Raw genomic sequence first — 23,805 nt, 5'->3', positions numbered from 1 at the left:
AGATGAACTACCGAGAGACGAAACGTCGCATAATATGAGATTCAAATTACCACCATTTGATGGAAAGTCCTCTTGGTCCATATACCTTAAACAATTTGAAGCTATTGCGACCGCCAATCATTGGACCGAACAAGAAAAGGCTGTTTCCTTGACTGCTGCTTTACGAGGTGATGCTGCAGATATATTAAGGTCAATTCCCAAGGGTCAAGAAAATTGTTACCAGACCTTGTTCACTCGTCTAGAAAAACGCTATGGAGATGCCCATCTACAACAAGTATACAAAGCACAACTGCGAAGTAGAAGTCAACGAGCAAGTGAGAATCTGCAAGAATTTGAAGCAGATGTGGCTCGTGTGGTGCGGTTGGCTTATCCAGAGGTGCCAGACAGCGTTTTAGAAGAAATTGCAGTAGATACCTTCGTCAATGGGCTGAAAGATAATGAACTACAGAAAGCTTTACGACTAGCAAGACCGAAAGTTTTAGATGAAGCACTTGCTATTGCATTGGAACACGAAACGGCTAGTCAAACTTCACGAAACAATCGAGTAATAACCGTGGAAAAAGGCGATAAGAGAAAAGATGAACGTTTGGTGGAAATGGTACGAAGGGTGATTCGTGACACGATGCCGAAGAGACGCATGAAGAGGGCTGGAAGAGTTGGTTCAAATACAGATGCTTCCTCGATACGGCCATGCAGTGAAAGTTGTAATCACCGGCTTAAAGTAGATGAAGAGCTTTGCCCTGTGAGACGAACTACCGTCGTTAATGAGCAATGGCAGCCACAACAGTTACAAGAAGCCCAAGAAGACGATCCATGTATAAAAAGAGTATTGGATTGGATGCGTCGAGGTGAGAGACCTAGTTGGCAAAACATTAGTGCATGTAGTCCGGAAGTCAAGGCCTACTGGAGCCAATGGAATTGCCTGATACTAAAAGATGATCTTCTGTACAGAACCTTTGAGAACGATGATGGTACAGAATCTAAGCTTCAGTTGATTGTACCTAAAAGTAAAGTGTCAGAAGTATTGCGTCAGTTGCATGACGGTACATCAGGTGGACACTTTGGTATTACGAAGACTCTGCAAAAGGTTCGAGAACGGTTCTATTGGGTGAACTGTAAAGATGATGTAAGAAGATGGTGCCAGAAATGTGAACTGTGTGCATCCGGTAATGGTCCAGTTGGTAAAAAGAGAGCACCCATGAGACAGTACAATGTTGGCAGTCCTATGGAAAGAGTAGCAATCGACATTGCAGGTCCATTTCCAGAAACTGATGCTGGAAATAAATACATCCTGGTAGCCATGGATTATTTTACGAAATGGACCGAGGCCTATGCATTACCAAATCAAGAAGCTGCTACCGTTGCAGAGGTACTTGTTAAAGAATTCTTCAGCCGATTTGGTGTTCCCTTGGAGATCCACTCCGACCAAGGGCGAAACTTTGAGTCAGCTCTTTTCCAAAACGTTTGTAAATTGATTGGTGTCAATAAGACCAGAACAACACCCCTGCATCCTCAATCAGATGGGATGGTCGAGAGGATGAACCGAACGATGGGTAAACACTTGTCCAAAGTTGTATCTGAACATCAGCGAGATTGGGACCAACACATTCATTTATTCCTGATGGCCTACCGCTCGGCCGTAAATGAAACTACAGGTCAAACACCAACCTGCCTGATGTTGGGTCGTGAAGTTCGTTTGCCCTGCAACCTAGAGTTTGGCTGCAGACCTTCCGAGGAATATGTTGCAGGCGAAGAATACGTAGACCGCCTGAAGTTACGAATGAACAACATTCATGAACTTGCCCGACAACACATCCAGATAGCCAGTGACAGAATGAAAGATCAATATGATTCTCGCTGCAAGAATGAAAGCTTCGAAGTAGGTGATCTTGTCTGGCTTTATAATCCACAACGTCGTCGAGGCCTGTGTCCTAAACTGCAAAGACAATGGGAAGGTCCGTATGAAGTTAAGAAGAAAATAAATGACGTAATATACAGAATTAAGAAGTTACCAAACGGTAAACCAAAAGTTATTCACATAAATCGTCTTGCACCATATGCTGGCTCAAATGAAACAGAAGAAGCACGAGTCCTCCAACAGGAGATGAAAGATGTCGCACAGCCAAGTTTTAATCAATTTATGTCAAATTACGCAGCGAGAAAGAGTGCTAGATTCGGCGTGACCACAGAAGTTCAGCAAGATCTGTTTGGTGTTCCAGAAAACGTCTCTCTAGCCCACTGTGTTGCACAAGACCTCGAGATGACTAAAGGAATCTCGTCCGTATTCAATAGAAAGTTCGGCCGCCTGGACGAGTTAAGGAATCAACAACCTAAAATTGGAAGAGTATTGCGATTGGAAGATGGTCCTCGATCTTTGCTGTATATAGTGACCAGGAAGTCTTATACGGACACGCCAAGCTACGAGAACATATGGCGTGCTCTAACTAATTTGAAGAAAATGGTCTGTAATTATGACATCAAAGATTTGGCTTTACCAAAAATTGGCCATGCAGTAGAAAATCTGGATTGGAAGATTGTGAGAAGCATGCTGGAAGTGATCTTCAGAGAAACTGGCGTACGGATTACTGTGTGTTGCATGAACCCGAAGATGTCATACCCTTCAAAGACAGTAGACTGTTACTTCTTTTCTAGGGGTGTATGCAGAGCTGGAGAATCCTGTAGATTCCGCCATCCTGGGCCATCTAGAGTTGCTGATCGGGACGCTCAGATCTTAAGAGGGGAGCAGTGTAACAAAATAATTATTGACCTACCCTCGTATACCAGCTCCCGTCTCCGCACAGACAGAACACTATCGATGTTTCGAGATACGCCGATGCAGCGCCGATGACGTGCAAGCGGTCACATGGACATAGCTGGAGATATATAGATATTTCTGGAATATCTGTATCGCATATATAAATAGGACATATTTGTAAATAGAGTTAGTCTTAAGCTAAAGTTTGTAAAGTAAACTTATATAAATAAAGTCGTATATAAATTACGAACCGCTAGTTTTAATGTAATTAGAAGTAATTACAGTAAATAACCGCTACAGTATTTTTGGTCAAATTTGGTATAAAAGAATACTATGAGGTAATTTCGCAATGCGTTTTGTATTTAATTGCGTTCTTTAGTTGTATGTAAGCAATGTTGACGACTTTAACAAATTAGCATCGAATTGTTTCCGTTTTGAGGTAAAAATTTACTTTTATTGACGAAATTATTGAAACTGTCAGCCGTTTCGGTTAAACGATGTTTCGGTTAAAAAGGTTTCGGTTAACGGAGGTTTTACTGTATACAAAAATTTTCTTAGTATTATATTGACAAAACTACATTTTTTTAAACGCGTTTTCTGAAAAACATGTTTTTTTGAGGCGGTGTACATCATAACTCAAAAAGTAATGCACCGATCTTTCTGAAATTTTGCACACTTCTTTTTTAGATATTTTACTAGGTAGTGACGTCGAGTTTTTGCTTATTTTAATATTTTTTCTGTTTATATTACCATGTTTCTCTTTACCGAACACACCTTTTTTTTTGTTTTTTTTTTTCGATTTTTTCACTTTAAAGTTATACAAATACACAATAAAGTTATAATCATAAAAACTCGACGTCACTACCTCAAAAAACTCTTAAACTTAAATAATCTTTTTGGTTTATATGTTTCAAATGAATCTGTCCGAAGATATGGTGTACACCGCAAATCATCTTCTTTTTTGGATCATCTACTTAAGGTGATACAGTAGCGATCAACAGGTAGCCAAAACGCGTTCCAAGATTGCGGCTGTAATTTTGAATATTTTTTCGAGATATTTGACGCCACTCTTCCTCTTAAAAATGACGCCACTGCTTTATTTTTTAATATTTTTCAATAAAAATTTAACTGAATAATCTTTAAGTGTTGTTCTTTAAGATATCCTTTTACCCATTTAATTTAACCCTACCACTTTCAAGGGAAAACGTTTTAAAATTGTGCAAAAAAACGCAGAATTAACTATACCCCCCCTTAAGCGCTGCTTGGCTATCTCTGAAGATGGCAATTGAACGATACGTTCTTTTCTGTCTTTCTATTTTTTTTTATTAGCGATGGAATGTCATTTCCTGCCTGCAACATTGTGACATCCCTAGATAGACTTACCGGGAAATGTATCCCTTGCTTTGTCCCTACTATAACGACTCGGTAGCTCGGTATAATAGGGACGGTAGCTATACGGAAGGTTGCTTCCGTTTGTATGGATACACTTTTCTTCCAGTCTTCCCTGCTTGGTACATTAATTTTGAATTTATTGTAAAAGCTACATCTGGTAGCTATTGCATCGATGGGTTGCCTCATTACAACATCTGATTCTAGTTCCTCGATTAGCTTTCTATTGTCAGCACCATGCGCCTGACTTATGCGTTGCTGATTATGTATCAATATGTGCATCACTGATCTGGTTTCGCCCTGTATAAAAATATGACGTTGTGGTAGATTAAGCAGGAGGTGGTAGATTGAGCAGGAGGTGGTAGATTCAGCAAGAGGTGGTAGATTCAGCAGGAAGTGGTAAATTCAGCAGGACTTCCAACTCCGCTGAAGGAGTTGTTTTTATGGCTCCCGTAATAAACAAGCATGCTAGCATTTTATATTACTTAGCAGCCTTATTGTTCCCATTTGCTTCATATTGCTTCACCATGTCACAGACCCGTAGGTTATCGATCTAATAACCCGTATGTATAACCATAGGGTCATTCACCTCAGACGCCCTATCTTGTATTTTGTATTTTATGTATTTTACGATATCTGATTCCTGATATATTTTGGTTCCGCAACACTTGCAAAACTCAAAGTTGCAACGACTGCGCTACAAACTTTGCTAAAAAGAAACAACAACGACAAAGAATACTACAGAGCAACAGTGAAGAAACTGTAATGAGAAATCGCAGGAGTACTGAAGACGTCATGTTCACCGGATGACGGTGTTGAAGAAGACCTGGAGAAGCTGGGACTCAGAAACTTGATGAATAATGGTTGTCAGTTGCTGAGTACCACTCAGTTCCAAAACTCAAAGTTGCAACGCCTGCGCTACAAACTTTGCTAAAAAGAAACAACAACGACAAAGAATACTACAGAGCAACAGTGAAGAAACTGTAATGAGAAATCGCCACTGAAGACGTCATCTTCACCGGATGACGGTGTTGAAGAAGACCTGGAGAAGCTGGAATTCAGAAACTTGATGAATAATGGTTGTCAGTTGCTGAGTACCACTCAGTTCCAAAACTCAAAGTTGCAACGCCTGCGCTACAAACTTTGCTAAAAAGAAACAACAACGACAAAGAATACTACAGAGCAACAGTGAAGAAACTGTAATGAGAAATCGCAGGAGTACTGAAGACGTCATGTTCACCGGATGACGGTGTTGAAGAAGACCTGGAGAAGCTGGGACTCAGATACTTGATGAATAATGGTTGTCAGTTGCTGAGTACCACAGGCTGCAGCATCTAGGAGCAAGGCTTAAGTAATTTTACCATAATAAGAAGAATAATACTCGAATTTTACGCATTTCGAATTGAAACAAAGAATCAGAAGAGTTATCTCTAACCTTTGACATTCGAAAGATACGAGTGTAAACACCGTCCTCGCTATAAGGGTCAGGGTCACGCTATAATCTTTCCAAAGTATTTTAGTGTATAATAATCAGAGATTTTGCATATATTAATATTACCGGTTATCAAAAAAGTAGTTCGTTTACACGTATTAATTACCGTTATCGTGGCAATGTGGCAACAAGATAAATGTTAATTTGTAGGGAAAGAATATTGTCTCCTCTGCTTGTTATCTTTTGCACGAACACTGTCTATTTTTGTTGCAACAAAACATTGCTGTAATCTGGGATTATTACAAAGAAAGAAACTTTGATAAAACAAATAAAAAGAGTTTTCTGCATAAGTCGAAATAAAACAAAAGATACAGTTTTATCAAATACCCAAAATCACCAAAACAAGGTAGTTAATGGGATCAAAGTGGAAGCCAAATCTTAAACAACTACGTCTTAAGAATACTTTACATATCACTCACTTTAACCTTCTTTAAAAACAGTTATTTCTGTAATGTTGAAGAGTTAGCACTAAAAATGGGAGGATACCATATAAGAACTACTGTATTCAGTTTTTGGAGTGGGATAAGTCGTGGTTCACCAGGTCCAGATATGATAGCAGCAGAAATGCTCAAAGCCACAGAAGAAACTGGCGTAAAATTAAAATTACTTCATCTACTCTGTAACCAAATATGGCATTCTAAACAATGGCCTGAAGACTGGACAAAATCTACAATAACGACAATTCATAAAAAAGGCAGCTTCCATAAATGCGACAATTAAAACTATTTCTCATATATCACATGCCAGTAAAATAATGCTACATATAATCAATGAGAGACTAAAAACATTCCTTCAAAGAGAAATTCCACAAGAGCAAACTGGATTTACCAAAGGTAGAGGTACTCGAGAACACCTCTTGAATATAAGACAGACAATCGAAAAATCAAGGGAATTTAATATTCCACTGTACATATGCTTTATAGATTATCGTAAAGCGTTCGACAGGGTTAAGTGGAGACACTTATGGCGAATACTAAAAGAACTAGGCGTACCCCAACACCTTATTTCGCTTATAACTGAACTATACGAACACACTACTGGATCAGTTAAAGTGCTTGACACACTTTCAAACGAATTTCATCCAGAACGGGGTGTCAGACAGGGATGTATACTATCTCCACAATTATTCAATATAATATGGAGAGTATATTATGAGAAGGGCACTTGAAGGATGGGAAAAAGGCATCTCAATAAATGGTCATAAAATAAACAACCTACGTTTCGCAGATGACACAGCCCTTCCTGCAAATAGTCAAGCAGAGCTGATTGATCTTGATTGGTTGAAAAGGAAAGTCAAATATTTGGTCTGCAATTAAACATATCAAAAAAGATCATGATAGTGGATAGACTACATAACAATCATCCACACTTAACCACAATTGATCGATTTGAGGTTGTGAGCTCATATTTATATCTGGGATCATTAATCACAAACATAGGGTCACTACAGGAAGAAATAAAACGTAGATGTGATCTAACAAAAGTCGCCACAGCAAAAATGACCACAATATGGAATTCTGTCAAAATTCAAGAGCGTTAAAGATAAGGTTGATCAACTGCTTAATATTCCCAATACTGACCTACGCATGTGAATCTTGGACCCTGAGAAATTCGGAAAGAAGAAAGATAGACGCCACTGAAATGTTCTGTTGGAGACGAATGCTACGAATTCCTTGGACCGACCATAGAACAAATAATTCAATTTTAAGAGAACTAAAAGTTAGCCAACGACTCTCCAGTAAAGTCCATCTCCAACAGTTAAAATACTTTGGACATGTTATGAGAGCAAACACAGAAAACATGGAAAGACTCATTATACAAGGAAAGGTGGAAGGCCGAAGATCACGAGGAAGATCCCCAACAAGATGCATCGATCAAATTACGGGAATATGCAAAAGACCCATGCACGAGTTACAAGAAATGACCAGAGACAGAGATCTTTGGAGACGGACAATACACGACATCACGTCGACCACTACACTTCCTCCGGGGGGTCAGGATTGTAGAGAGAGAGAAGTCGTGGTTCTTCTTCTTGTGGTACTAGTCCCTTTAATGGATACCCTCTGCATACACTGGCAAATATGTCTATGTCAAATGCGGCTCTAAACCAAGATATTGAATCAAGGCCGCTCCAGTCTCTGATATTTTTAAGCCACGAAATCTGGCGCCTACCGGGACCCCGTTTTCCTTCAATCTCTTCCTGGATGATCAGTTGCGCGAGATGGTACTTTTCGTTTCCCATTATGTGTCCCAGGTAGCTAACTTTTCTAACTTTGATGATCTTTCTCCTCTCTCCATGATGTACCTATTCTCCTCAGAACATTTTCGTTGATGGTGTGGGTTGTTAAAGGTATTTTAAAGATTCTTGTATAAAGCCAGAGTACAAAGGCTTCTAACTTATTCATCATTCGTGGATAAGAAGTTTAAATTCTAGCAGGAAATCAGACGGGGACATAGATAAAGAGAATAAATTATACCAGACAATAGGAAGAACAATCACCAACAAGAAATTAATAACAAAAAAACTAAAACAAATGTAAGGCAAAGTTTTCAACCTAATAGAAACATTAATAATATTGAAAAATATTAAAAATATTACTAAAAGATTTTTAATTGAAAACTTATTGATCCATTTTACTGGTAAAACCTCCATGGCTTCTAAAAATTACATGCCAGATGGATGCTGAAGCGAAGAAGACGCTGAATTCCCTCTTATCTTCTTCGCTTCAGCATCCATCTGGCTTGCAATTTTTAGAAGCCATGGAGGTGGTACCAGAGAAATGGACCAATAAGTTTTCAATTAAAAATCTTTTAGTAATATTTTTAATATTTTTCCATATTATTAACGTTTCTATTAGGTTGAAAACTTTGCCTTTCAGTTGCCAGATGACGCTAGTCACCTACTCCATAAACGTCAGTTGCAATGCGGGAATAAGCTTTCATAGTTTTGTCACTTCGGGCCAGTGTTGCCAGACGTACGATAATTATCGTATCTGAATTATTTGAAATGCATAAACAATTGATCGAAATAAAACCTTTTTCTTGCTTATTTTATAAATACACATATTTATTTTAATTTATAAAAAATGTTAATAACTTATAACTGTTATTTATTATCCTAACAAACATTTTTAATTTGAACAAAGATTGTTTAAAAAATTATACAGCTTTCAAATGAGGATATTTGTATTATGACTGTTAAAAGGTACACCTGTGGTAAATTTTTCTAAAAAGTCTACAACAGGAAAAAATATGCAGTTTTATTTTGTTATAAATAAATTTATTCATTATAACAAAACTAAAGCATCCTGTTAAGCGTCTGTTAGGCGGCTCTATTCGAGTTACTTTGGATTAAAAAAAAAATGAAGAAAATGCTATAAAAGTCGAGAAAATACATTTTTTTAACGTATACGTATACCGATTTTGAACTTTGACTATTTTTTATGATGAATGATGATTATTGATCATCATAATGATGAAGAAGGTAGTTTTTGAATACTCGTACCTGAAGTATCACTGTTTTGCAATGTGATAGCAAAAGAAGTAAAAAATAAAATCTACCGAAATTTGACGATTTCTATCGAAAAATTAAGGGCAGTTGGTTGTACCACAGATTAACCCAACAGTTGGGTTAATCTGTGGTTGTACGATAAAATCATTTAAAAAACGATAATTTATGCAGCATTGTACAATATTTTCGTTTTGATCATCTGGCAACACTGCTTCGGGCAGAGAGCAGCAAACCTACGCCTCTCTGATGATGACTCCAAATAGAGTCGAAAATCGTCTATTTAGAGTGGTGATTTGCGCTCCCTGTTCTAAGTGAAAAATAAGACGGTTTTGCCTTCGCATTGCAACTGAATAAAAATCGAATTTTTATTTTATTTTTAAAACAAATGTTTTTCATTTTTTAAGGCTATATGTAGACATTCGTATATATGGGTGCGATTCTAGGGCACTAAGTAAGCAAGAGCAAAGTGAGGGGCCGTCCATTAGTCACGTGAGGCTCTAAAGAGGGGGTGTATAAAAAATCACGAGATGCCACAATACACGTGATATAGAGGGTCATAAACCTCACAATGTGTCACCAAGGAGGAGGGTGGGTTAAAAAATGACAAAAAAAATAATGTGATTAATGGACGGCCCCTAAGATACAGGCAACACAGATGAGATAGTTACGAAGGGTACAGGGAGTAACTAAAAGGGATCAAGTAAGAAAGAATGTTATAAGAGAGGAATTCAAAATAGAGTCGATGGCAGAGTATGTCGAAAAAAGGGCAGTTAAGTTGATGCCGTCATCTGCAGCGACAAAAAAAGTGAAATACTGCTCAAAAAGATATGGGAAACTAAGACACAAAGTAAAAAGAAGAGAGGAAGAACTAGAGAGACTTGGAATGATGTAATAGCAAATCAACTTGACAAAAAATGAGTTACATGAGGAGAAGCAAAGGTGATGGCACAAAATAAGAAGATCTGGAATAGACTCGTGCATTTTTCCCCCGGTATCCTATGGATAGAAGAGAATTAGATTATATAAGTTTTATCCAGCAAAGTCGTAATACAATCTACACAAAGACTGCCAAGAAAGGGTTCTCTATATTTCTTCTTTATCTTTTTTGACATAAACAATTTCTGACAACTACATCTCACATCTCACTTCTAATAGCAAAATCAGGAAAACCTGACAATATCGGAGAACAACTGATTTTGCCAGCTACTGAAGAGGCGTTGAAAACTTTTATACAAGCAGGCACATGATATATTCCAAACAATTCCTTTAAACAACAACACAGTTTAAAAAGGAACCATTTCTTTATCCACTTGGACGAGTCAACATTACCTGTTAATGAATCACACTGTTATTGGTATATGTATGCCTAGGTGCGCGTGTACATAGTTGGATGTGATAAATTGTATTGATAAACATAATATCAAACATCGGTGCCACTATAGTATGCGGTCTACCCCGAGGATGCGTTTTATTCACCTTGTAAAGATTTGTTTGCCGGCACTGTAATATACCTACAGTTGAGTCCCTGAATCTTTACCACTTGCTGTTGCGTTTAGCTGTTAATCTTTATCACTTACTGTCACTTGCTGTTGCGTTTAGTAAATTTCAATTTCCGTCTTATCATCGACTTATTTCGTATGCTTTAAATGATGACGCACGGGTAAAGATTCAGGAACTCAACTGTAACACAGGTTATACACCGCATCTCTCGGTAGACCGCATACTATATTGGCACTTAAACATTTTAGTGCACATTTTTTGTATATATTTTTAAGTTAATCCTATACAATCCTGTGTTAAGTTCGTTTTATTAGTTTTATATTATACATTATATTCAATAATTAAATATTAAAAAATCGTTTATTAAAATCAAAAACAAAACTTGGTATTGGTATCTTAACTACCACATTTCGAAACCGAACTTTACAAAAAAACAAAATAATTTTAACACGTATTAATCTTGAAGGTCATATGTCAGAAGTGTGCTCATTGGTTGGAACAGCATATTACAAAAACAAATAAAATTCATTTGGTTAAAGTTTAAAGCCAGATTTAAAATTATTTTTTGTGGAACGAGTTTGAACTGGTTTAACGATAGTATAGTTATAGTACTATACTGTGCGCTGTTTTTTATGACCTGTGACAGATTTATCATTTTTGTGTGCACTGTTGTAGTAGTTCAAGATTAAGATTAAAAATAGCTCTATAGTCTATTATGTGAGGCCGCTCCCATATGAAACAATTTCTGATTCTTTGCGGATTCCTGTTCAAAAATGTCCCCTTTAAACAGATCAGAAGGGCGAGATTTTTGGGCAGAAATTGTTTAAACAAATTCAAGAGATCACTTTTTTGGTCCGAAATATTTTTTAGAAGCCAGCTATATAGTCTAAGAGCTGAGAGCGGATTTTCTGCGTGATAAGTAACATGGAAAAACTATATGGGAATATGTTGAATTAGTTGTGTACATGACTTTCCCCAACGGCCGGAAACCAGAGTGGGGGAGTTATAAGCGGTCAAAGTCGCGGTTTTTATTATTTTTTTTGTGACGCTCATGATCGAGATAGTGCACCAAAATTTGGGAATAAGTCGTAACTAAGTAAAATCTCCAAGGGTGGAACGCTGCGTGGCCGACAAAGGGGTGGGGCAGGGGTGAATATAAAAATATAAGGAGTTTTTTGCAACGTTCTCGATTGAGATATATAGTCGAAAAAGTGAAAAATTGAACATTGAAAACTTTGGGTTTTCGACAATTACTCAAAATTTCCACCTATTGGGACAATAACTGAGCGTTTGTAGAAGTATATACCTCGTATCTGGAAAAATTCGAATTTTTAAGTGTGATGTATCGAGCTCTCGGACTATTCAATCACGAGACGAACCGCGAAATGCGCGCGCCGGAGATTAGACACACACACACAGGGATGCCAGGTCTGGAGAATTTTCCCCAGAACTGGGGAAAATTGATAAACTTTGGGGACTGGGGAAAAACTTTTTTAAAATCACTAATATCTGGGGAAATCAAACTGGCTAAAATATGTTATTAAATTTAGTAAAAGATAGTTATTTTAGAAAGTCCAGTAATTATGTGAATATTAAATGTTTTACAACGACAAGATCGTGGTGACTGATTCCACATATAGGCCAAACTCAATTGGCTCCGTGCGTCTCCCCTCTACTTACAGTCACGTGACACGCTGTCAGATTTTGTAAGGACGTTTTAACATTGAGTCTTATGGGATTATTTTGTTAAACTTGAATATTTTATTTTGTAGTGATAATAACCGAAAAAAATTGTTAGAATTCATTAGTAATTAATTTATACTGTAATTTATAGTGCAACAAAAATATTTTCTTTTGCGTTAATAAAGATTTATTGACATAAACTGCGATAGTGAGGTTATGTATACAAAATCGAACTGATAATCAATATTGGAAAGTGAAGAATTTATATCAGATTAAGTGCGTTTTTATTTTCTGTTTATATTAATACATAATATCACTAGCGGGACACGGCATTTTTTTTAAATGTCTCATTTAAACATACACAAAGCGTCCTTATAAAATTTCAAAAAACCGCCACCATGAGCAGGTCGGTCGATTTTGCTTTGACACTTTGTTAACGCTCGGGGCGAATACAGTTTGGTGAATTGTGACTACCGCGAACAATGATATTCCCTGGGGTTCCCCAAACAAAACCGTTCTTTAACAGTTACGAGTATGCGCAGTAACGAAAAATGTGTAACTGCGCATAAATTTTCGTTATTGTGCATGCGCGTAACGATTTAAGAACGGTTTTGTATCGAGTTGGAAAAAACCTTATAAATCTGGGGAATTCTGTTGAAAATCTGGCAACTTTTAAAACACAATTTAGGGAAATAAATTTTTTGGGCCTGGCAACGCTGCACACACATGCGCGAACTACTTTCAGATTGGATACTAAGTATATGCTCGCTATTGTTGTTGTTAACCTGTAATTGTTATATTCACGTAAATACACCTAAATAAACGAGTAGTGTTCAAAATACTGTTGTATTAATTATATATTATGACAACCCAGACTCGTACATGAAATTGTACTCGTACATAAAATTAAGTTATAGGTCTTATAAATAATATGATCAAGTCCATTTCCTATGGGAAAAAACGGTTTTTCAAGCTCACTAAATCCTTAAGATCATAGTCTCTCATATTTGACCTTGGGTGCATCATATAGGTGCTAGTTGTCAATACGTTTCAAAGTCATGTATAGTGATCAAAATCGGTCAAACCGTTTAGAAGTTATCTACATCCAAAAGTATAATCCATTTAACCATTATCGCCGAAATGATCTAGTGGTTAATACGATAAACTTGATCGGGGAATCTGAGTTAATTTGCCAGCCATCTTAATAGTTTTTCAATCCATTCCGAATAAAAAAAATCTAGTACATTCGATGGACACAAAGAATTATATTGGAAAAAAAATGGGATGGCTGGGATATGAACTCGAATTGCCCTATCACAAGTTTAGTGTCGTAACCACTAGACATTTGGGCGATAATGCGACAAAGTGTAACGCTTAATAGACCGGACAGTATCGTCGCCCCCGCTAGCGAAATTATTCCGATTCGATTTTTTTTGCACAAACTTACTAAAAAAGAGGTCCTTATAACATATCCACAGGGTGCCGGGCGGTGCCGTGGTCGAAAAATTGTTTAAACAATTTTTTTTAAACAAATTCACAAAAATAATTTTTTTATTTCGAACAAAAATGTTTTAGATAAATTGGCTTATTCTGAGCAAAAAAGGTCTTCTGTCATTTTTTTCTAAAGTTGATTGGTGTCGAGTTATATGCGATTAAAAATGTGAAAAATGCGAAAATAGGCGAAAATTTCAAGGCTTAATAACTCAATTAAACATTATTATTATGAAATTCAAAAAGTCACCAAATCAAGGTTCAAATCCCTTCTTCAAGGTCCTGAAGAGATTTTTGTCATTATTTTATTAGAAAGCTGTTATTTTTAAGTATTAACAATTAGCGCTATAGTCCAGGATTTATCGTCGCCCCCGTTAGTGAAATTATTCCGATTCCATTTTTTTGCAGAAACTTACTCAAAACGAGGTCCTTATAACATATCCACAGGGTGTCGGGTGGTGACGTGGTCGAAAAATTATTTAAACAATTTTTTTTAAACAAATTCACAAAAATAATTTTTTCACTTCGAACAATTTTTTTTAGATAATTTGGGACATTCTGAGCAAAAAATGTCTCTTGTGATTTTTTTTTCTAAAATTGAGTGTTGTCGAATTATACGCGACTTATAATTTGAAAAATGCGAAAATGGCCATATAACTCGACAACAATCAATTTTAGAGAAAAATCACAAGAGACCTTTTTTGCTCAGAATAACCCAAACTATCTAAAAAAATCGTTCGCAATAAAAAAAATATTTTTGTGAATTTGTTTAAAAAAAATTGTTTAAACAATTTTTCGACCACGGCATCGCCCGGCACCCTGTGGATATGTTATAAGGACCTCGTTTTGAGTAAGTTTCTGCAAAAAAATGGAATCGGAATAATTTCACTAACGGGGGCGACGGATACATCCTGGACTATAGCGCTAATTGTTAATAATTAAAAATAACAGCTTTGTAATAAAATATTCACAAAGATCTCTTCAAGACCTTGAAGAAAGGGTTTGAAACTTGATTTGGTCACTTTTTGAATTTCATGATAATAATGTTTACTCGAGTTATTAAGCCTTGAAAATGGCCATTTTCGCATTTTTCAAATTTTTAATCGCATATTTTTCGACCACGGCACCGGCCGGCACCCTGTGGATATGTTATAAGGACCTCTTTTTGAGTAAGTTTTGTGCAAAAAAATCGAATCGGAATAATTTCGCTAGCGGGGGCGACGATACTACCCGGTCTATAATTAGACCAGGGCGCATCTGTAAAAATATTAGTACATTTGGACGTTGAGAGGTGACTCAAATTTTTTTGCAGAAATTGTATGAAAATAAATCAAATAATAATATTTGAGTTATCCTCCCTCTCAAAAAGGTCCGGAGTATTGTTTAAATAATCAAAATATCAAAAAATTAAGGAAAAATTCGATTTTTTTCTTGGTTTTTTGATTATAACTTTAAAAGTATTCATTTCCGAGAAAAGTCGTACTGACATAAAAGTTGAGTAATTAAATTTTTTACAATATAGAATTGGTTAAAAATTTAAAAAATAGTCACCCTTGTTGCAAAATAGCAATAATTGTGAAAAAAACATACAAAAACAAGTATTCGCATTTTACGTTTTTCAACCATTTATGCTACACTTAGGACCTTCATATTTCACCCTGAAAAATTTTATGATACACTAAAACAATACTGTAAATTTCATTAAGATCGGTTCAATAAATTTTGCAAAATAAATTTTGCAATCCAGCTTTCGAAAAAAATTCATTTTTTCAAAATGTTACAGGACTAAAAATAAAGCAGATAGCAAGTTGAAAATTTTTTTGCTTATAGAAATGTACTGTACCTTTCATTTGAAATTTTGCAAAACTAAAATCGATTAACACCACGGCGTCAGGAATTTTTTTAAATAAACATTAATTATTGGTGCTACGCGCAGGACGGCGGATAGTTTGCTCTGATTGGGCATTCCAATGACCTTTGATAATGATTGATACATTTTAATTTTTATTACATTTCGATATAAATAAATAAATTTGTTTATTGCAAAATAAACACATACTCTATCCTTTGAAATAACACTTTTATTAGCAAAAACTTTCTTTGTTCATATATTTTAACTTAATTAATAAAAGTTTATTATTTTTAAACATATGCAATTGTTTAAACAATATTTCACAAACAATAATAAAATTAGTTTGATTTTTGTGGAATTAAAATATTAAAATACAACAAAATATAGAGTAAGAAAATAATATATTAGATAAAGATTGGAAGAAATTTTGGTGGAAATCAACTTGTGTGAATCGAACACCGCTGTCCTGCGCGTAGCACCAAAAATTATTGTTTATTTCAAAAATTTTCTGACGCCATGGTAATTAATCGATTTTAATTTTGAAAATTGCAAATAAAAGGTACCTTACACTTCTATAAGCAAAAAAAATTTCAACTTGGTATCTGCTTTATTTTCAGTCCGATAACATTTTGAAAAAATGAATTTTTTTTGCGAAAGCTGGATTGCAAAATTTATTTTGCAAAATCTATTGAGCCGATCTTAATGAAATTTACAGTATTGTTTTACTGTATAATAAAGTTTTTCTGGGTGAAATATGAAGTTCCTAAGTGAAGCATAAATGGTTGAAAAACGTAAAATGCCAATACTTGTTTTTGTATGTTTTTTTTCGCAATTATTGCTAATTTGCAACTAGGGTGACTATTTTTGAAATTTTTAACCAATTCTATATTGTAGGAAATTTAATTACGCAACTTTTATGTCAGTACAACTTTTCTCGAAAATGAATACTTTTAAAGTTATAATCAGAAAACGAAGAAAAAAAATCGAATTTTTCCTTTAATTTTTGACATTTTGGTTATTTAAATAATGTTCCGGACCTTTTTGAGAGGGAGGATAACTCAAATATTATTATTTGATTTATTTTCAAGCAATTTCTGCAAAAAAATTTGAGTCACCTCTCAACGTCCATCTCAAAACAGATGCGCCCTGGACTAAATGTGTAATCGAGAAACATTACATTCAAGTTCATACATTTCATTCATAAAAAACTTTTAAACCTATCTACTGATACAAGAATAAAAAAACACTAAAGGCGGTCAAAATGAATGGAATACTCCAGCTACAAAAGAGCTGCTATGAATATTACATGGCGCAAAAATGTATTTTTATTTTGATGGAAAATAAAATTATAGTTTTATTTTCCATCAAAAGTTCCACAAGAGTACCTTTAAGCTTGCAGTTTGAGGCCCTTTTGTGGTGCGTTTTGATTCAAATTTTGAAAATAATATGGAAAAATCTTTTAAAATAAAACTAGAATTTTATTTTCCATGAAAATGAAAATACATTTTTGTGCCATGTAATATTCATAGCAGCTCTTTTGTAGCAGGATATTGTGTGCGGCACTCATTTTTATAGGCTATTGATTACGTATTTTAGAAAGGAACTACAACGTTAACGGGGTTTTATTGTTTTATATAGTCAATGGACCTCTAGATATGAAAAAACCGCGGAGTGCTACCATTTAGTGGGGTGCGTTTTTGAGAAAGGGATGAATTAGTCCCTAGGCACAGGGCGAATTAGGGTGAGTTCTATGCACGTTTGGTACAAACACTTCTACAGGAAAAATGTTCTAGGTTAAATTTACTATCGAAATATTACATTTTAAAGTCAAAAATATTTTTTTTTACAAAAATATATTCAAAAGAAAAGCAAGAAAAAAACACCTAAGGTAGCATTTTTGTTTCTTGTCCCATAACTTTTTACCACGGCGATATAGGTATAGACATTACTTCACAGAAAAAAAACTTCCATCCTTCCTCTTTAAAATGACGTTTGGTATAAGTCTCTATGATTTATAGTTTCCAAAATATGATTTTTGAAATTTCACCACTCACAGCGATTTTGTGCCATTTTCCTTGTTACTTCGCAAACATTGTTCTGTAACTATTTTTTACGCAGCTTTAGGTATATGCAATGTTACATTTAGTAGGGAGAAAAGTCAATTACCTTTAAAATGGTCTATCGTAGAAGACTGTATGATTATTTTTAAGCAAGATTTGGTTTTTCAAAATTTTATACTTTTAATGATTTTTGATATATTTTACGATTATTTTTAAATTTCTCATTATAACTTTTTTTATTGTATATTTAGGTATATACATTGTCCAATAAAAAAGAAAGCCTATTTTTTTTACTTTAAAATGGTGTAATGTAAAAAATTCTAGGTCTATTTTTGAACAAGATATGCTTTTTCAAAGCTTGGCATATACACATGCAATTGATCCCACTAAGTTGGAACCATATGGAAAACATTTTATTATTAACTTTATGAAAAAAATTATTATTTATAAAATGCTCTGCATAGTCTAAAACCTAAGATGTAATCATCAGATATAAAATTTTATCAATAGTGTACGAGGTATGTTAAAAAATATGAATTTCGCTCAAGAGTAAAGTACCTTTATATTTCACAATATCGAAAAGTGTTATTAAGAAAAGTTACTTGGAATTAAAAATTATATTACAATATGCAATTATATTCTTCTAATTGAAAAAATATTTTTTTTTTAAATTTTTCTCAAATTACGGATACCCTTGGATATCCTACGGATATCTTGTTTAAAAATAGTCCTAGAGGTGTTTGCAATACACCATTTTAAAGTAAAGAAAATAAGCTTTTTTTATTCCACAATGTATATACCTAAATGTACAAGAAAAAAAGTCATAATGAGAAGTTTAAAAAATAATCATAAACAATATCAAAAATCATTAAAAGTATAAAACCTTGAAAAAGCATAACTTGTTTAAAAATAGGCGTACAGCCTTATACAATAGACCATTTTAAAGGTAATTGACTTCTCTTTCTACTAAATGTACCATTGCATATACCTAGAAATGCGTAGAAAAAAGTTACAGAACAATGTTTGCGAAATAATGGGGAAAATGGCTCAAAAATTCTGTGAGCGGCAAATTTTGAAAACTCCTATTTCGGAAACTATAAATCCTAGAGACTTCTTCCAAACGTTATTTTAAAGAGGAAGGATGGTAGTTATTTTTCGCTGAAGCAATGCCTATACCTATATCGCTGTGGAAAAAAGTTATGGGGCAAAAAACAAAATTGCTTTCTTTCGTGTTTTTTTCTTGCTTTTCTTTTGAATATATTTTTGTAAAAAAAAATACTTTGGACTTTAAGATATGATATTTCCATAGTAAATTTAACCTGGAACAATTTTCCTGTAGAAGTGTTTGTACCAAGAGTGAATAGAACTCACCCTAATTCGCCCTGTGCTTAGGGACTAATTCACCCCTTTCTCAAAAACGCACCCATTTAAATAGTAGCACTCCGCGGTTTTTTCAAACTTAGACTCCCATTGACCATATATGAGACAATAAAATCCCATTAACGTTGTAGTTCCTTTTAGCTCTCTTATTTTTAACATAATCAATAGCCTATTACGGCGTTGAACGGTTTTTTATTCTTTTATTTCATACAAAAAATTTCTGGTGATATATTTAAAAAAATAATGGTTTTATTTGCGAGATAATTTGTAAAATTTATATAATGACGGTAATCTCACCGTGAGTCGCCATATCATTATTGCTCTATTTTTTAAATGATTTTACGAACCTTGAACAAATATGTAAATGCTAAAATTACGAAAATAAATAGGTATGTACTATTGTTATAATTTTAGAATAATATTTACCTATATAACAAAAGTATGTTAAAAATATCAAATTATCTAACTTAGGTAGGTAATAATGTATTGCTACGTTTGCAGATTACACTGAAGTGCTAGCTGTCGAGGATGGTATTAGAGTATTAGAGAAAAAGCTACAGAACTGCTACAAAGGGCGACGAATCAAGTCTAAAGTTGGACAAAAAAATGTCATGTTATATTTATATTAAAAAGACCCTTTCGGGCTCCATCACAGAATGTATTCGGGATAACAATTCCATCATCAGTACTGCTTATAAGGTATACATGGTTGAGACAGTAAAAATATTTAGGTGAAAACTCTTTAAATGGTGTAAAGTTTATACAATCAGATAACTCGAAGGTTTTTGGGATCGCTAAACACGAATACGTCATCAGAACGGGCCTCCGAGACACCTGGTGCACAGGATCACTGTTGAGGCACGTTATTGAAGCAAGTAGATTACTCGGGTGGTTTTTGGGGCAGCTGAACAAGAATGCGCAATCAGAACCGACCTCCGAAAACCAAAAACTCTCAAAATTCCAGAAGATGACGTGCATATTAGTCAACCTACGCGCTAGGTGCTCTGAAGGTCAGATTTGATATTATATTCGTGTTCAGCAATCCCAAAAACCCTCAGAGTAATTTGTTTGTATATCAATTTAGTACTTAGTGCCGAAAACCCTGGAAACTCCAGAAGATGACGTGCCTCAGCAGTGGCCGTGCACCAGATACTCCGGGGTTGGTTCTGATGTCGTATTCGTGTTCAGCCATCTTAAAAACCCCCCGTGTAATCTGTTTGGATCAATTTAGGGCCGAAAACCCTCGAATCTCCAGATGACGTGCCTTAGAAGTAACCCTGGGCACCAGGTGCATTGAGGGTCGGTTCTGATTATATATTCGTATTCACTGACAACAAAAATCACCTGAATTAAAAAATTTGGTCCTTAATATACATTTTGACATGTTTCTGCAATTTTTGATGCAGTTTTGTGCATTTTAAAGTGCAATTTCCACCCATTTTTGTATAGTAGACTTTCTTCCTGACGTCTTCTTGAATACAATGCAAAAAGTTGTAAGTCTCTAGGTGCTATAGTTAAAAATGGATTTATTACGATCTTTTTAGTGCTAGATGCCCTGGTCACTGGTCTATTATGAACGTATCTAGTGATTCTGCAGAGGGATCTCCTACTATTTTTGTTATATATTTTTGTTATATACAGGGTGTAACAAAAATACAGGTCATAAATTAAATCACATATTGTGGGACTAAAAATAGGTCGAATGAACCTAACTTACCTTAGTACAAATGTGCTCAAAAAAAGTTACAGCACTTTGAAGTTACAAAATGAAAATCGATTTTTTCGAATGTATCGAAAACTATTGGAGATTTATTATTGAAAATGGACATGTCGCATTCTTATAGCAGGAACATCTTAAAGAAAAATTATAGTGAAATTTGTGCGCCCCATAAAAATTTTATGGGGGTTTTATTCCCCTAAACCCCCCAAACTTTTGTGTACGTCTCAATTAAATTATTATTGTGGTACCATTAGTTAAATTCGATATTCTTAAAACTTTTTTGCCTCTTAGTATTTTTTCGATAAGACAGTTTTTATCGAATTGAGGCTTATTTTTTAATATGTTTACATAAAAATTTTATGGGGGTTTTGTTCTTTTAAACCCCCCAAATGTTTCTGTACGTTCCAATTAAAATATTACTGCGGTACCATTAGTTAAACACAGTGTTTTTAAAACTTTTTTGCCTCTTTGTATTTTTTCGAGAAGGCACCTTTTATCGAGATGTTACTTCTTTTTTAATATGGTTTAAAATATACCTAAAAATGTTAATCATAAATAAATTTTCATAGTATTACCTAGTCTCCATAATCGTACTTAACCATATACAAATATGTGGTGGATTTGACAAATATTCAAATTATCTCGATAAAAATTGACTTTTCGAAAAAGTACTAAGAGGCAAAAAAGTCTTAGAAACAATGTGTTTAACTAATGGTACTACAATAATAATTTAATTGGAACGTAAACAAAAGTTTGGGGGGGTTTAAAGGAACAAAACCCCCATAAAATTTTTATGGGGTGTCCAAATTTTACTATAATTTTTTCTTAAGATGCTCCTGCCATAAGAATGCCACATGTTCATTTTCAGTAAAAAATCTCTAATAGTTTTCGATATATTGGAAAAAATAGATTTTCATTTTGTAACTTCAAAGGGCTGTAACTTTTTTTATGTGCATATTTGTACTAAGGTAAGTTAGGTTCATTCGAACTATTTTTGGTCCCAGAATATGTGATTAAATTTATGACCTGTATTTTTGTTACACCCTGTATAACTTTATTATTTGTTATAGAAGTTTTTAAAATAGCTCTACGTAATGCTTCTCTTTTGTATAAAACCCACCCAGTTATTGTTTAAATATTTAAAACTCATTATTTTATCGTTCAACGTAATATATTTTTGCCTGTTATTCGGAAAATTTAATCGACTTTGTTGATTGTTTTGTCTTAAAAGTTATCATCGTAGATAGTATTACACAAACAATAATACTGTCTTACTTAATACCTCCAACAATAGATATTTGTATATGAATGTACACATACATATTTGTAATATATTACGTAGACAATTTAGCTCTTCAGGCCTAGAAGAAAGGAGAACCATGGCTTAGTTTACTATTCTTTTCCAGTCTCTCCTGTTTCATGCTTTATTTTTCCAATTCGAGATTTTAAGTTCTTCTATGTGTTTTCAACATTCTTCTTCCACTTGGTTTTCGGCATACCTTTCTTTCTTTTTCTTTCCTCCTATTCCGCCGAGACTACCGTCTTTTGAGTAGTCTCGTGTTTGACATCCTTTGGAGATGTCCCAACAATATCAGTCTTTATGAATTTATAATCATATACGATATTCGGTTCTCCATATTTCTTCTTTCTCCATACATCAGATTTCCTCCTCCTCCTAAGTGCCTTCTCTCTTGAGATTTGCGATCAATAGCAAATTTCTCTCTGTTCTGGGCTTGATTGATTTAGTCATTCCCTGTTGTGTTGGTCCAATCTCTGATGTTTTTGAGCAGTATTTTTTCTGGACATACAATTAACAATTTTATATTCACCATTGGCGTGCATACGGGTAATATGACCCGTATATTACCCGTATACGCGCCAATAGAGAATATAAAATTCTTAATTGCATGTCAAAAATGCGCAATAACTATCTTTTAAAACCTACCAATTTTCATTTGCATTTATATCAACTGGTTTTAGAACAATAAATAAATCGTCAGTTTGTAAGAAAAAATTCAACATCCCGTATCTCGGAAACGAAACATTTGCGGACATATGTTTATAAAGCAAACGGTCATCATTTTTTCATGTAGAATTACTCCTTAAAGTTTTTCGCACTTATTTAGAAACACCCTGTACTGATGAAGAACATGTCTAGTTGTTAAAGTACCTAACTTTTTTATTATCCAACATAAACGAATGAATAAAAAAACAGAATGTTAAGAAAACGTGAGGCTATACATAGTTGGGTTTTAATTTCAGTATTTTATTAATGCTACAATATTCCACAGTCATAGGGTGTTGCGAACTTTGAGAAAAACCCCAGTTTGATTGGTACATGCGGTATACAATGAACATTTACCTGTTTAGCAACAATAGATATTATTACAGCGATATTGTTAAAGAATAAGGCTATAACAATTTTACCAATTTTGTGGACCATCCGTTTTCTCTGACGCGCAATGTATAATTTACCATATAGTACATTCTTTCACGGTTTTTGCTCTAAATTTTAAAGAACCGCTTGGATTGACATGAAATTTGGCATACGCATAGCTTACATGTCAAAGAAAAAAAGTGATATTGTGCCGATGTGTGCTTTTGCCCTAGGGGTGACTTTCACCCCCTCTGGGGGTTGAAAAAATATATGTCCAAAATAAGTCCGGAAATGGATAAACCGACTAATTTTAGCACAACAAAAAGTCAACACTTTTCGAGTTATTTTCGAGTGAATATGTTCATTTTTCAACAAAATACCCACATTTTCAGACGGTTTTTCGCAAATAACTCAAAAAGTAAGTATTTTGCCGAAAAAAACGTTCTTAGCAAAAATATAGCCTGTAAAAAAGTAAAAAAAAATGGTGTACGCGTGAGGTCTCTGGATCTCGTAGAACCAGAGTTATAGCCTATGAAAAATAGGTTCATATTCGCCAAATTTCAAATAGAATATTTCGACGTGAAATATCCAAAAA

General features: G+C 34.5%; 1 protein-coding gene and 1 long non-coding RNA gene across 2 annotated transcripts in view; both read right to left on the bottom strand.

Annotated features, from left to right (window-relative positions):
- LOC114343821 (hexokinase type 2) overlaps positions 1-23,805 on the bottom strand; it is a 170,575-nt gene that overhangs the window by 132,119 nt on the left and 14,651 nt on the right. The gene's annotated exons all lie outside the window — the stretch shown is intronic.
- On the bottom strand, positions 11,176-13,388 carry LOC126885620 (uncharacterized). Its single transcript, XR_007698402.1, has 2 exons — positions 12,784-13,388; positions 11,176-12,293 (listed from the first exon to the last, which is right to left on the bottom strand). It is a non-coding gene; the product is annotated as an uncharacterized LOC126885620 (long non-coding RNA).

This window comes from Diabrotica virgifera, chromosome 5, assembly GCF_917563875.1.
Source record: "Diabrotica virgifera virgifera chromosome 5, PGI_DIABVI_V3a".
NCBI classification, from domain to species: domain Eukaryota; kingdom Metazoa; phylum Arthropoda; class Insecta; order Coleoptera; family Chrysomelidae; genus Diabrotica; species Diabrotica virgifera.
Note: the sequence above shows the minus strand (reverse complement) of the source record. Positions and strands in the feature narration are given on the sequence as shown.